Here is a 13,097-nt window from a genome sequence, read left to right on the forward strand (position 1 = left end):
AATATACTATTTCCTGAGTATTGTAACAGTGTTTACAGAAGTTTTTTGACTGTGCCCTCCCCCACCCCCCCATTGGGAGAAGGAATGGCCTTGCTCAATTCCCAGTGTCAGCTCCTTGTGACATTGGGCAAGTCACCTTATCTCCCTGTGCCTCAGGCACCAAAAACATAGATTGTAAGCTCCTCGGGGCAGGGACTGTGTCCGCAAAATGTCTCTGTAAAGCGCTGCGTAAAACTAGCAGCGCTATACAAGAACATATTATTATTATTATGTGTCTCGGTCCCTGCACTCGCGCCCCACCCCCCCTCCCAAGTAACCCGGCGTAAAATGACGCCAAGGGTCAGGTAGCATCACGTGACCCTGCAGCATCATTTGACGCGCTTTGTCATGACGGCGCGGAACGTCACATGACCCCGCGGTGTCATTTGATGCCTTGTTGTCATGGCGATGTGAGCAGAAGCCGGCTGAACCCCGGTCAGTACAGGTTGCAGAGGCCTCACACGGTCCCCCGGCATTTCATTTAAATGCCTCGGGGAAGAGCGCGGGGCCTCTGCAACCACGCGCGTCCCCCCAGAACAATCCTGCGCCCCCCTGTTTGCGCAGCGCTGAGTTAGAAATCAGAATACTTTGAACAAAACAAACTGCGGAGTGGAAATGGAGGGATTTCTGAATCTGAGCTCTCCTCTGTTTAAACAAGTACAAAGATAACATGACAAATTGTAATTATATCGGCATTTCATGCTTTTTATCTTCACTTTGCCCCGAGGCTTGGCGTGTCTAAAGCCCTCACTGTACTCTCGAGTTTTAAATAACATGTTACAAAGTTACGAGCTAGAGACTGAGTGGCCAACTCCAGTCCGCAAGAGCCACCGACACGTCAGGTTTTCAGTATATCCCTGCTTCAGCACAGGTGGCTTATTGAGTGGCTCAGTCAAAGACTGAAGTTGCCCACTCCTGTTCTACAGGGTCCAGCCCTGAATAAGACTGTGCCGCAAACTGCAGATATCTCCAGCTCTTAAGCAAACAGATAATACATGGAATTGTATTCAGATTAGGGGCAATGAGTTAGTGCTATACTGGGGGGGTGGGGCGGTTGAGACTAGAGACTGTGGTAAATTGATACATTGACCCCATTTAGGATAACACGCTGTTGGGGCTAACATCTTCATTGTTGCCCAGAGTAATTCAGCCCGGTATTATGTCTCCAGCTGAACGTTTTGTTGCTTTGTACAAGCGACTTTATTGTTATTCTCTTCGGATTCAAGTCGAGGTGACCATTGAAACCTACAAACGCAAACAATAACAGCTGTAAGTGTGGAAATCTTACACCAAGGCCCTTTATCTGAAGTATAATAAAAGGAAATGTTACGAGTGGCAATTAATAGACTTCCTATAAAACTAGGTTCTGACTTTTTTGTCCTTTGTTATCCTGTTTCTGGTCTAGTCCGGTGGGACCTGTCCTGTGTATGAATTTTACAGGCCCCCCTGGGAGTGTGTGCGGGGGGCTGGCTTGGGTTTTATTTATTTATTTATTTTATTTATAAAAATGTTAAACCAGGAAGTAATACAGTGAGAGTTACCTCTCGTTTTTACGTATGTCCTGGGCACAGAGTTATGATGACAGATACATGGTTACATTAAATGAACAGAGGTTATATATTCAATTTACAGACATTTCATGGACAGTTAGAGATAATATGATTACTTACCAGATTAAAATGGGTTGCCAACTGGTAAATAGCAACGCGGATGTTTTGATTCACTGATGAGGAGTTGGAAGATAGAATCTGATGTTCAATGTGTCTGATTGCCAGATAGTTCCTGTTCTAAAGGACACGGCCAGGAGTGTAACTGGTGGCGTGTCTTCTCCGGAAATGGACACGATTATGGATAGTTTGGTGGAATGACTTCCTCTTTCATGACGTCTCTTCATTACTTTCAGTTACCCAGTTTGTCGGACATGATGTACAAAGCTAGATTGTCCTTATCTCTTATACACTTTTCTCTCACTCATTCCCTTTAAAAAAAGACAAAAAAACGTCACGAACTAAACACATACCAATGAGAACATGTTCCACGTACTGTGCATGGTAAGGTTGCCAAATAAGCCCATTAAAACAAACAGCCCGTTCAGCACATATGTTTCAAAGAAGGGAAAACACTCGTTCATATAACAACTTCTCTACCATGTTTGATGTTGATTCATTATAATGTATGTTCAACATCTTCTCAGGTTAGGCCGTGTGATTGATAAAAGGTAAATGCAACATTAAGGGGTTTTCACAAGACCCCTAGAAACAATTGCACTTACACAAATATGGAAGTACCCATTGATTGACAAGGGCAAGGGCTGGTGGAGTAACCCAGCTCAGCACACAGCATGCTTAGTGCAATACGAAGGGGAGACCAGATATGTGTTTACCAAAAGGGGGGAGGGATGCATTCTGTCCGGGGGTCGCCTCTGTATATGTGAGAGAGACGTGGGAGGAACTGCCCCAATGAGCACGCGCGCAACGGTGCGGCTGGCGTGGCCTTCACCCGAGCGATCTGAGGACTTCAGATCACTCGCGGCAGAGAGGGGCGTGGCCATAACATCACACAGCTAGTTCGCCCTCATTGCCTGGAGCGCCGCTGTGACTCGGCCACTGCGCCAAAAGTCACGTTTCTTGACTTTTCAAAATGTGGTTGCGCCACTCGCGCTGGATCACGGGCGCGCACGCAGTGACTGGGGCCAGCCACATAGAGAGCCGCATCTTGTTCACGCCACGCACGTCGTCGGGCGCGCAGGTGTGAGCAGTGGGGACGAGGCCCTGCTACAGCAACACAGCGGGGGGGCTTCCAAAGTAGATCATGCCCCTCTGGACTGTACAGATCATCGGCAGATAGGGACCATGTGGGCACGAGCAGTGAGGGCCATTCTGATCCTCACCCCCTTATCACCGATGATGTCTGCTCTTCCCCCCCCCCCTCCCAGTCAGCAGGGGGAGGGGGAGATTTTATGTTTCGAGAGAAATGAGCTGGGCTCCTCTTCTTCGCTTTCTCTTTAATACTTTATTTTAAAGTAATAATTCAGATCCCCCTGCCAGTTATTAGCGTGCCCCGGGATTCCCTGGGAGTGGCGACGAGCAAATGCAGCTAACACGGGAAGAAACAGAAGCCCCAGCGGCTGCGGGAGGAAGGGGAACGTTTATCGGGGTCCCCAGTGCCATTCTTACCACGGCAGTGAAGGGGTTAATGGAACCGACTCCTTGCCCACAGCAAAGTGACCTCACAGCGTCTGTTATAGGCGCCATTGAGTTGTGCAATCATTACCCCCATCACACCACATAAAAGCAGGTTCCTCCCAGTACGGACCTTCATGCTTCATTCTGTTATCCTCATGTTGTGTCAGTAAATGTCCCAATATTGACTTATCTTTCATGCTTACACTGCGAAGATTAAATCATAGTACGTCCTGAGATAATATAACATTGCCAGCAACCCGGACCCCCAAATCTACCCCTCAATAAGGCTGACTGAGAGACGCTCACCACACCTGCTGGGCTTTGGGATTCTCCCAGGCCAACAATGTCCTCGTTTGTCAACCTGCTTCACAAAGTGTGTCTTTGCAGTGGCACCTGGGACGAAACCGACACTTGACAACCGCGCAATAATATAATCATTGTTCTTTATAAAGCTGGAAGCACAGTTGAGGCATTCTTATATATCCGTGTGTGGGCATCTCGTGTTAATGACCACAGCGCTGCTCACAAATACACAGTAAAATAAACATTCTCCCGACGGGACGCAAAGCGCGTCACAATTTAGTGCAGAGCGCCCGGGATGCAGCACATTGGAGGTTTTATAGATACGGTCCCTGCCCAGAGGAGTTTACAATCTATGATGGACGCAGGGAGATAAGGTACTAGGCCCAAGGTCCCAAGGCGCTGACACTGGGAAATGAACCAGGTTCCCCGGCTTGAAACTCGGTGTCGTTGTTTGCAGAGCCAGTGTCTTTACTCACTGCGCCGCGCTCCCTCTCCTATCAGCCCCCGCTCCCTCTCCTATCAGCCCCCGCTCCCTCTCCGATCGGCCCCCGCTCCCTCTCCTATCAGCCCCCGCTGCCTCTCCTGTCAGCCCCGCTGCCTCTCCTATCAGCCCCCGCTCCCTCTCCTATCAGCCCCCGCTCCCTCTCCTATCAGCCCCCGCTCCCTCTCCTATCAGCCCCCGCTCCCTCTCCTATCAGCCCCCGCTCCTATCAGCCCCCACTCCCTCTCCTATCAGCCCCCGCTCCCTCTCCTATCAGCCCCCGCTCCCTCTCCTATCAGCCCCACTCCCTCTCCTGTCAGCCCCCGCTCCCTCTCCTATCAGCCCCCGCTCCCTCTCCTATCAGCCCCGCTCCCTCTCCCATCAGCCCCGCTCCCTCTCCTGTCAGCCCCGCTCCCTCTCCTGTCAGCCCCTGCTCCCTCTCCTATCAGCCCCCGCTCCCTCTCCTATCAGCCCCGCTCCCTCTCCTATCAGCCCCCGCTCCCTCTCCTATCAGCCCCCGCTGCCTCTCCTATCAGCCCCGCTCCCTCTCGTATCCGCCCCCGCTCCCATCAGCCCCCGCTCCTATCAGCCCCCGCTCCCTCTCCTATCAGCCCCCGCTGCCTCTACTATCAGCCCCTATCCGCCCCCGCTCCCGCTCCTATCAGCCCCCGCTCCTATCAGCCCCCGCACCCTCTCCTATCAGCCCCCGCTGCCTCTCCTATCAGCCCCGCTCCCTCTCCTATCCACCCCCGCTCCTATCAGCCCCGCTCCTATCAGCCCCTGCTCCCTCTCCTATCAGCCCCCGCTCCCTCTCCTGTCAGCCCCATCTCCCTTTCCTATCAGCCCCGCTCCCTCTCCTATCAGCCCCCGCTCCCTCTCCTATCAGTTCCCGCTCCCTCTCCTATCAGCCCCCGCTCCCTCTCCTATCAGCCCCGCTCCCTCTCCTATCAGCCCCCACTCCCTCTCCTATCAGCCCGCTCCCTCTCCTATCAGCCCCGTTCCCTCTCCTATCAGCCCCCGCTCCCTCTCCTATCAGCCCCCGCTCCCTCTCCCACCTATCAGCCCACACTCCCCCTCCTATCAGCCCCCGCTCCCTCTCCTATCAGCCCCCGCTCCCTCTCCTATCAGCCCCCGCTCCCTCTCCTATCAGCCCCCGCTCCCTCTCCTATCAGCCCCCGCTCCCTCTCCTATCAGCCCCCGCTCCCTCTCCTATCAGCCCCCGCTCCCTCTCCTATCAGCCCCGCTCCCACTCCTATCAGCCCCGCTCCCTCTCCTATCAGCCCCCGCTCCCTCTCCTATCAGCCCCCGCTCCCCCTCCTATCAGCCCCCGCTCCCTCTCCTATCAGCCCCTGCTCCCTCTCCTATCAGCCCCCGCTCCCTCTCCTATCAGCCCCGCTTCCTCTCCTATCAGCCCCGCTCCCTCTCCTATCAGCCCCCGCTCCCTCTCCTATCAGCCCCCGCTCCTTCTCCTATCAGCCCCCGCTCCCTCTCCTATCAGCCCCGCTCCCTCTCCTATCAGCCCCGCTCCCTCTCCTATCAGCCCCCGCTCCCTCTCCTATCAGCCCCCGCTCCTTCTCCTATCAGCCCCCGCTCCCTCTTCTATCAGCCCCTGCTCCCTCTCCTATCAGCCCCCTCTCCTATCAGCCCCCGCTCCCTCTCCTATCAGCCCCCGCTCCCTCTCCTATCAGCCCCCTCTCCTATCAGCCCCGCTCCCTCTCCTATCAGCCCCCGCTCCCTCTCCTAGCAGCCCCCGCTCCCTCTCCTATCAGCCCCCGCTCCCTCTCCTATCAGCCCCCTCTCCTATCAGCCCCCGCTCCCTCTCCTATCAGCCCCCGCTCCCTCTCCTATCAGCCCCCGCTCCCTCTCCTATCAGCCCCCGCTCCCTCTCCTATCAGCCCCGCTCCCTCTCCTAGACTGAGAGATGGTGGTTACTTGATGGTGGTGTAAAAGTGATATCGCTGTATCGGAGGGGTGGGCAACGCCTGTCATCTATGGCCACCAACAGGTCAGATGTTCAGGATATCCCTGCTTCAGCACAGGTGGCTGAATCAGTGGCTCAGCCTTCAACTGAGCCACTGATTGAGCCACCTGTGCTGATGCAGGGCTATCCTTAAAACATGACCTGTTGATGGCCCTTGAGGACTAGCGTTGCCCACCCCTGCAGTGTCGGAATCGTCCGGCAGTCATTGTAGGGTCTGAAAAGGTTGAGTAATACAGGGATTATCAGTGGTTACACCCCACTTATAGAGCACACGCATGTACTGTACATAATATAGGGGATGTTTTACAGGCCCAACCCATCATCCAAAATATGTTTAGCATTCTCCTACCTCAGGGGATGAGCCACAAGGAAAATGTGCGTGTCTGCTGGGACTTTGATATGTCCCGTTACCCTCGCAGCCGCTGCAGCATGTCACCCAGTTTTCTGCATTGTGAGCACCGACATGCACCTGCAGAGCCGCGCAGGATAAGCAGCAGAGATCCTCCGGCTGAGGCTATACCAGGCGCACGCGCGCGACGGGGAGGCGTGCCCGTGACATCACGTGACTGGTTCGCCCTCATTGGCTGAACCGCTCACATGGCCCGGCCGGCGCACGATAAAATCAAATCATTTTGTCTGCCCGGCAATCGCGCGCTCTATGGCCGGCCTCCGAGGCGCGGCCTCTTGTCCACGTCGCGTGCGTGGTTGCGCTAAGTATGGACGCTGCATTATTCTTTCTTTGTGAGCTTTTCTGCTTCACTGACCGGATTGCTAATAGTTTGTCTTCCGTACGTCCAATATTGTTTTTGGCACAGAGGGCTGACCGGGGAACGTGTCCTCTTTCTGCTCGCTCAGACCACCATTTACATCTCTAGAAGCCTCACTCGACCCCCCGGCATTTAGTTTTAATGCCTTGGAGAAGAGTGCGGGGCCTCTGCAACCGCCCGCGCCCCCCCCTCCCCAGAAAAATCTTGCGCAAGCGAGCCCCCCCCACCCCCCCAGTTTGCTCACCCCTGATGTCAGCAATGTGTTTGGTTTACGGGTTCTCATGCACAATATGTGTAACCCAGCAATGGGATAAAGCTCTTTATTTCCCTGAGGAAAGCGCTCCTTTCTGCTGTGCTTTAATACAGGGTCCCCAACTCCAGTCCTCAAGACCACCCAACAGGTCAGGTTTTCAGGATACCCCTGCTTCAACACAGGTGACTCAATGAGTGGCTCAGTCATTTTGACTGAGCCAACTGTGCTGAAGCAGGGGTATCCTTAAAACCTGGCCTGTTGTGGGTTCTTGAGGACTCGAGTTGGGAGCCCCTGTATTAGAGCACAGCAGAAAGGTGCGATTTCCTACATACATACATACAACATACAGTATACATACAACATACAACATACAGTATACATACATACATACAACATACAGTATACATACAATATACAAGCAGATATCTGCAAAGTGTTACAGCACCCCCTATAAAAGTAACAGAAGCGGTACCACATAAGGCTACGCTTATAGTGCAGGCGCCGGGACCATGTGACGTCAGCCATCGCCGTTGTAATAGCGATATCTGCTTATAGTGCAGGAGACGAGAGAGGGCGACCGGGGGGGGTGTGTGGCTAAACCGCTCACGTGCCGCTGACATCACACGGCGATCGCCGAAAAAGTTACAATCTTTGGACTACCGGCGATCGCGACCGCTCCTTCGCCCTGCAGCGCCATCGCGCTCACGCCCATGAGTGGCCCCCGCGACGGACCGCATGTACTTGCTAGGGCGCTGCGCGACGTCGCAGTCACCGCAGCCAGCACTAGAAGCGCAGCCTAAGAACTATAAGCATCACATCAATGTCATCCTCCAGCTCTGGAGGTCACGTTAACGTTACACGAGCAGCACTCTTTGCCAGACAATGTTACAAGTCCCTGAGTATTGCAGTGTAACAGACACTACTTTGCTGCAGTGTTACTGTGCTCTTCTGTGCTGCATGTTTTCTGCCCTCCCAGTATATTACAAAGGGGGCTTTGTTTCTTTCTGTCCCCGTGGTTTCAAATCTGGTCTTTAGGGATGCATGCATGGTAGGCATATTTATGTATATTAGCATGGGGTCTCAAACTCGGTCCTCAAGGGCCACCAACAGGCCAGGTTTTCTGGATATCCCTACTTTCAGCACAGGTGGCAACTTTATTTGCCACCTGTGCTGAAGCAGGGATGTCCAGAAAAGCTGACCTGCTGCTGACCCTTGAGGACTGAGTTTGAGACCCCTGATATATAGTGTGTTTTTTCAGTACAGTAGCTGTTTCATTACCTGGATTGTAGGATGAGAAGAACACTTCATTGATTGCTAAATATGACACTTTTATGTTTTAAAGCTGCATGTGAATGAAACAAAAACGTGTTGTGTGAACGGACACCCCTTTCCCCTCAGACTTGGCCCGTTCTGCGTGCAGGATGTGAGGAGAAGACCAAGACACAAAAAAAGCTCAGTCGTCATTTTGCCTGAATTAAGCTAAAGCAGAAACACCAGTACAAGTGCCAAGGAATCGCCTTGACAACTGCACTGTGAAGTGAATAATCCACAGAAGAGGAAGGAAGACCGTTTAAGCCAGCAGTGCTCACACGATTACAATGCCCAAAATAAAGGGGGGACATGATTACTTACAGCACTGTATTATAGCTCCAGTCACTCGAATATACCTTCTCATTTCCGTAGGGAAGGGTGGGGGGGATGCAGAAATTAGAAAGGGTAGGGGGGAGGGTAATAGATACACATCAATAACATTATAGATCTATAGTTCATGAGTATAGATGGGGTCAATGCAATATGAGAACCTTGATCTTATTATCGGACCGTACCTGTGTCCCGTGCCCTGGGAAAGACCTACGGACCACCTAATGCAAGGGCCACCTTATTACGCTGCATCACGAGCATAAATATTCCTCAGTACTTTCCAGGCAGATCGCAAAACGCGCAGGGGTTACAGAGGGCTGGGTCCCTTTAATTGTTCATTGGGACTACTGTCCCCTTATTTCAGATCTGAGTGTTATGGGATATCCACGGTCCCCAAATGTCCGTAAATTTGATGTGTTGATCATCAAGGAGACTCATTAGTTTTTCCATGGTCATTATATCAGGACTGGCTCAATATTCCATGGGGGGCATAGCCCAACGACCTGGGCAGAGTTGGAAGGTTACAGGGGTCGAGATATTCAGAGATTTCGGTCTCCAGTGGGATTATTTTGAAGTTGTAGAGGGTGCTATAGTAATTGACACATTCTTTGTTACTGTCGATTTGAACTATGTGTAATTGTGTCGTTGGATCCCTTTAGTGCATATATGCTTGTATTGGACATTTTGTTGCGCAGTTTATTAGCCATATTCTGTCTGATTTGTTTCCCTTATCATAAAATAGCTGGTTGGTCCAGCTCATACCTTTCTCTGCATATGTTTTTTTTGTTCTGTTCTAGGCCTGTCAATGTTTGATTTAGTCTTAGCGGAAGGTGAATTCTGGTGTGATTGCTCAAGTTTTGCCAATGTGGCAATAAAGTTTTTAATTTTCAATTATTTTGTTCTTTTTCTATGTGAGGCTATACTTCTAAGTTTTACTTTGGATAATGGCGTTGTGGGCAGTCCATAGAGTAACCATGGATACCTGGACATTATCATTAATATTAAAATAATGTTGCTAGAACTCGGAGATCGATTCTGTAACCTCAGGGACCCCCAGCATAAGGTCATTAATCCGCCATCTAAAATTAGTTGTCGCTTGTTTGATGCCTTTCAGATGGGTGATTACTGGGGGCGGTCAGACCAGGAGTGGGTTTCGATATCTGCGTTGATAATATTCCGTTAGGTCATGTGCGATAAAAATGTAATCTATGCGGGAATAGTGGTTATGTGGGGCTGAGAAATAGGTGTAACTTCTCGGTTGGGTTTGCTATTCTCCAAGAGTCTAGGAGAGCTTTGTTTGTCAATATGGCCTTCAGTGTTTTGGAGTTTCTTGTAGAGGAGGGTGTTCCTTGTTATGTGTGTTTGCTCTATCTTTTGAGTGATCAAGGATGGTGGTTAGGTCGCCCTCCAGAATCAGGTAGCCCTTCTTGTGTTGCATTATGAAAGGAAAGATGTGTTCCAAGAATCTAGAATCAGTGGTTTCCAACCTTTTTTGGTTAAGGAACCCAATGGGAAATTCTGAGGAACCCCAACCCTCTCTGACAGCGTGGCTGAGATAAGATGCATTGTAAATTTTTCTGCATTTGGTACAATCTTTAAATAACCTGAAAACTACAGGGAACCCTTTAGGCATGCCCGGGGAACCCAAGGGTTGCAGTTCATTGCCCAATGAGCTTTTAAACTTAAAAGCTGAGAGGCATTGGTGCTAAAGGCCAGGAGATGCTGAAAACGTGAGGGAGGGGAGGAAAGACCCGAGAAAGAGAGATGTTGGTTACTTGATTGTGGTTGTACAGTGATATCTCTGTACCGGATAGGCCAGCAGTATATTGTAGGGTCAGAAAGCGTTGAGTTATACAGGGATTATCAGTGGTTACGTACCGTTTATAAAGCACTATGAATATACTGTAGGTAAGATAATAACTTTATAACAATAACTATTTCATATAGCACTTTTCTCCCAATGGGACTCAACGCGCTTCACCAGTACAATATAGGGTGCAGTATGTAGCACTGTATGTAGGATTTTTACAGACACAGGCCCTGTCCGGATGAGCTTACAATCTATTGTTTTTTGGTGCCCGAGAGAGTGTATTAAAGGTTCAACCCACCTTCCAAAATATTTTTTTTACATTTGTATCTTGGCTACACACTAAGAATAATTATCATTGATGTTTGGAATATTTTGATCGCACACCTTTTTAAGAAAGTACTGTCCCCAGTATTCTGCAGTACTGATATGTGTGTGCAGAGTATATAGCTCATGTGAGCATTGTCTATCTATGTAACAAGTGCTCAAGTACAGTTGGCACGAAGCAAGAGATCCTGGTCCATAACGTCTCATCAGTTCGACATTGTTAAAGCCCCGATTCAGTCTGCTGTGGATCTGCCTTCCCCGTGCTGGAGAACATTCTAGTTTAATTCACTTAAAGCTGCAGTTCAGGCTGTCGTTTGTATTGATGCACATATTGAAGAAAATAAATTCAATCTACACACCGACAAGTGATTGGCTAAAGTTGCTGATCGATCCATTTACCGGTAATTGATCGCTGATGATTCGGCTCGGGGGTTCACTAAATGCATCTTGGGTCCTCTTCTGCTGCACTGACGGCCAAAGTTCTGCGAGGAAGATCATGTGACCAGTCAGATTAAGAGATCTTCACAGTCAGGACTTTTAAGGTGACCTAAGAGTGAACGGTTTGTGTAGAACGTGAGAATCCTTACACACTTACTTTGTGGACCTGCATCGCTTTGCAAGGACAGTAACCAACTCACACTGATCAGACCCAAAAGGTTGAAACAGCTGTCTGTAAGTAGGGTAACTAGCTATGCACTTCTTTAACCCAAGCTGTGCTGAAAAGCTGTGTAATGCGGCAGGCAGGCACTGTGAGTGATCATTTGCATGTCATTACCCAGAATCCCTGGCTGCAGTGGAAGCATTGTGTGCTCAGACATAATGGGGAAAGTCATGGACCTGTCTCAGGCGTGAATGCGCTCACAAGTGGTATTGTTATTTGCTCTACTGCAGGGGTGCGCAAACTGGGGGGCGCGAGATTCTCTGCGGGGGGTGCGCGGGGTTTACAGAGGCCCCCGCGCGCGCTTCCTGAAGGCATTTAAATAAAATGCCAGGGGAGCGGCGGAGGCCTCTGTAAACTTCATGTACCTTGGCTTAAACGGCTTCTGGAGTTGCCATGGCGTCGTGACATCAGAACGCCGGGGCCAGGATAAGGAAGGGAGGTGGCGCGAGGAGCGGGGGAGAGCCGGCAGGGGGGCGCAGGGGAAAAAAGATTGCACCCCCCTACTCTGTAGTATTACAGTAACAGGGCGCAGCATTCTGACTGTAAAGAGCTCCGCTAAACGGCTTTAGAAGCTGAACATGAATATAATGACTAATCTGTGAACTGTAACACCTGTGCTTCGCAATACATGGCTATCCCTTCTGGCAGTCAATGGGTTAAGTCATCTCCAGGGAAATAGATACAATCCACCCTTCTTATATTGGCCTTGGATGAAGATATCCAAAGCATTTAGTAACACACCGATGGTATTATGTGCCAAGATGCCTCCCGAGGCCAGTGTCGCTGTTTGCAATGGCTTCTTCTTAATGATCTGGGCTGCAGCTGCGTTTCATGGCCTCGCCTGAGAAACGTAACGCCGCTGTCACGGCCTCGCCTGAGAAACGTAACGCCGCTTTCACGGCCTCGCCTGAGAAACGTAACGCCGCTTTCACGGCCTCGCCTGAGAAACGTAACGCCGCTTTCACGGCCTCGCCTGAGAAACGTAACGCCGCTTTCACGGCCTCGCCTGAGAAACGTAACGCCGCTTTCACGGCCTCGCCTGAGAAACGTAACGCCGCTTTCACGGCCTCGCCTGAGAAACGTAACGCCGCTCTCACTGGGGCAGTTTCATGTCGGATTCCTGACACACTGACCTCACTTCACCACACCAGACCTCTCGCTCGCCGTGCCAGATTGCGCTGAAACTCTGTAAACACTCTTATTTTGTACGAGCTTGCCATATCTTGATGGTTTTGTGGAGCCTCTGGCTGTCCCGTCGTTGAACTTGTGTGTGCGTGTATAGATAAACCATTTCGGTTATAGGAACACATGCCGGCTACAGATGAAAATGACCACGTTCTGTTTATTTTGTTGGTGTTTGGAAGCCGTGCAAATATTACAAGATTCTTTGAGAAAAATGTGAGGACCAAAAGTTTGTCAAATGTTGAACGATTCTTTGATGAGTGACCCCTTAGACCAGGGGGGCTGAACTCAAGTCCTCGAGCCCCCCCAACAGGTCAGGTTTTCAGGATATCCCAGCTTCAGCACAGGTGGCTCAATCAGAGGCTCAGTCGCAGATTGAGCCACCTGTGCTGAAGCAAGGACTGATTCAGCCACCTGTGCTGAAGCAGGGATAACCGAAAACCTGAGCTGTTGGGAGGGGCTGTGGGGGG

The 13,097-nt window shown here is 50.7% G+C and overlaps 1 protein-coding gene and 1 long non-coding RNA gene across 8 annotated transcripts in view; one reads left to right on the forward strand and one right to left on the reverse strand.

The window, feature by feature from the left end:
• The window catches only part of ITPR2 (inositol 1,4,5-trisphosphate receptor type 2), a 317,011-nt gene that overhangs the window by 30,382 nt on the left and 273,532 nt on the right, over nucleotides 1–13,097 (forward strand). The window lies entirely within an intron of this gene.
• On the reverse strand, nucleotides 323–12,698 carry LOC142496255 (uncharacterized). Of its 2 annotated transcripts, none has more exons than XR_012801929.1 (4): nucleotides 12,579–12,698; nucleotides 11,144–11,266; nucleotides 1,710–2,017; nucleotides 323–1,284 (listed from the first exon to the last, which is right to left on the reverse strand). It is a non-coding gene; the product is annotated as an uncharacterized LOC142496255 (long non-coding RNA). The 2 variants fall into 2 exon arrangements; XR_012801928.1 differs by lacking the exon at nucleotides 12,579–12,698 and adding an exon at nucleotides 12,187–12,562.

This window comes from Ascaphus truei, chromosome 5, assembly GCF_040206685.1.
Source record: "Ascaphus truei isolate aAscTru1 chromosome 5, aAscTru1.hap1, whole genome shotgun sequence".
In the NCBI taxonomy this organism is placed as follows: domain Eukaryota; kingdom Metazoa; phylum Chordata; class Amphibia; order Anura; family Ascaphidae; genus Ascaphus; species Ascaphus truei.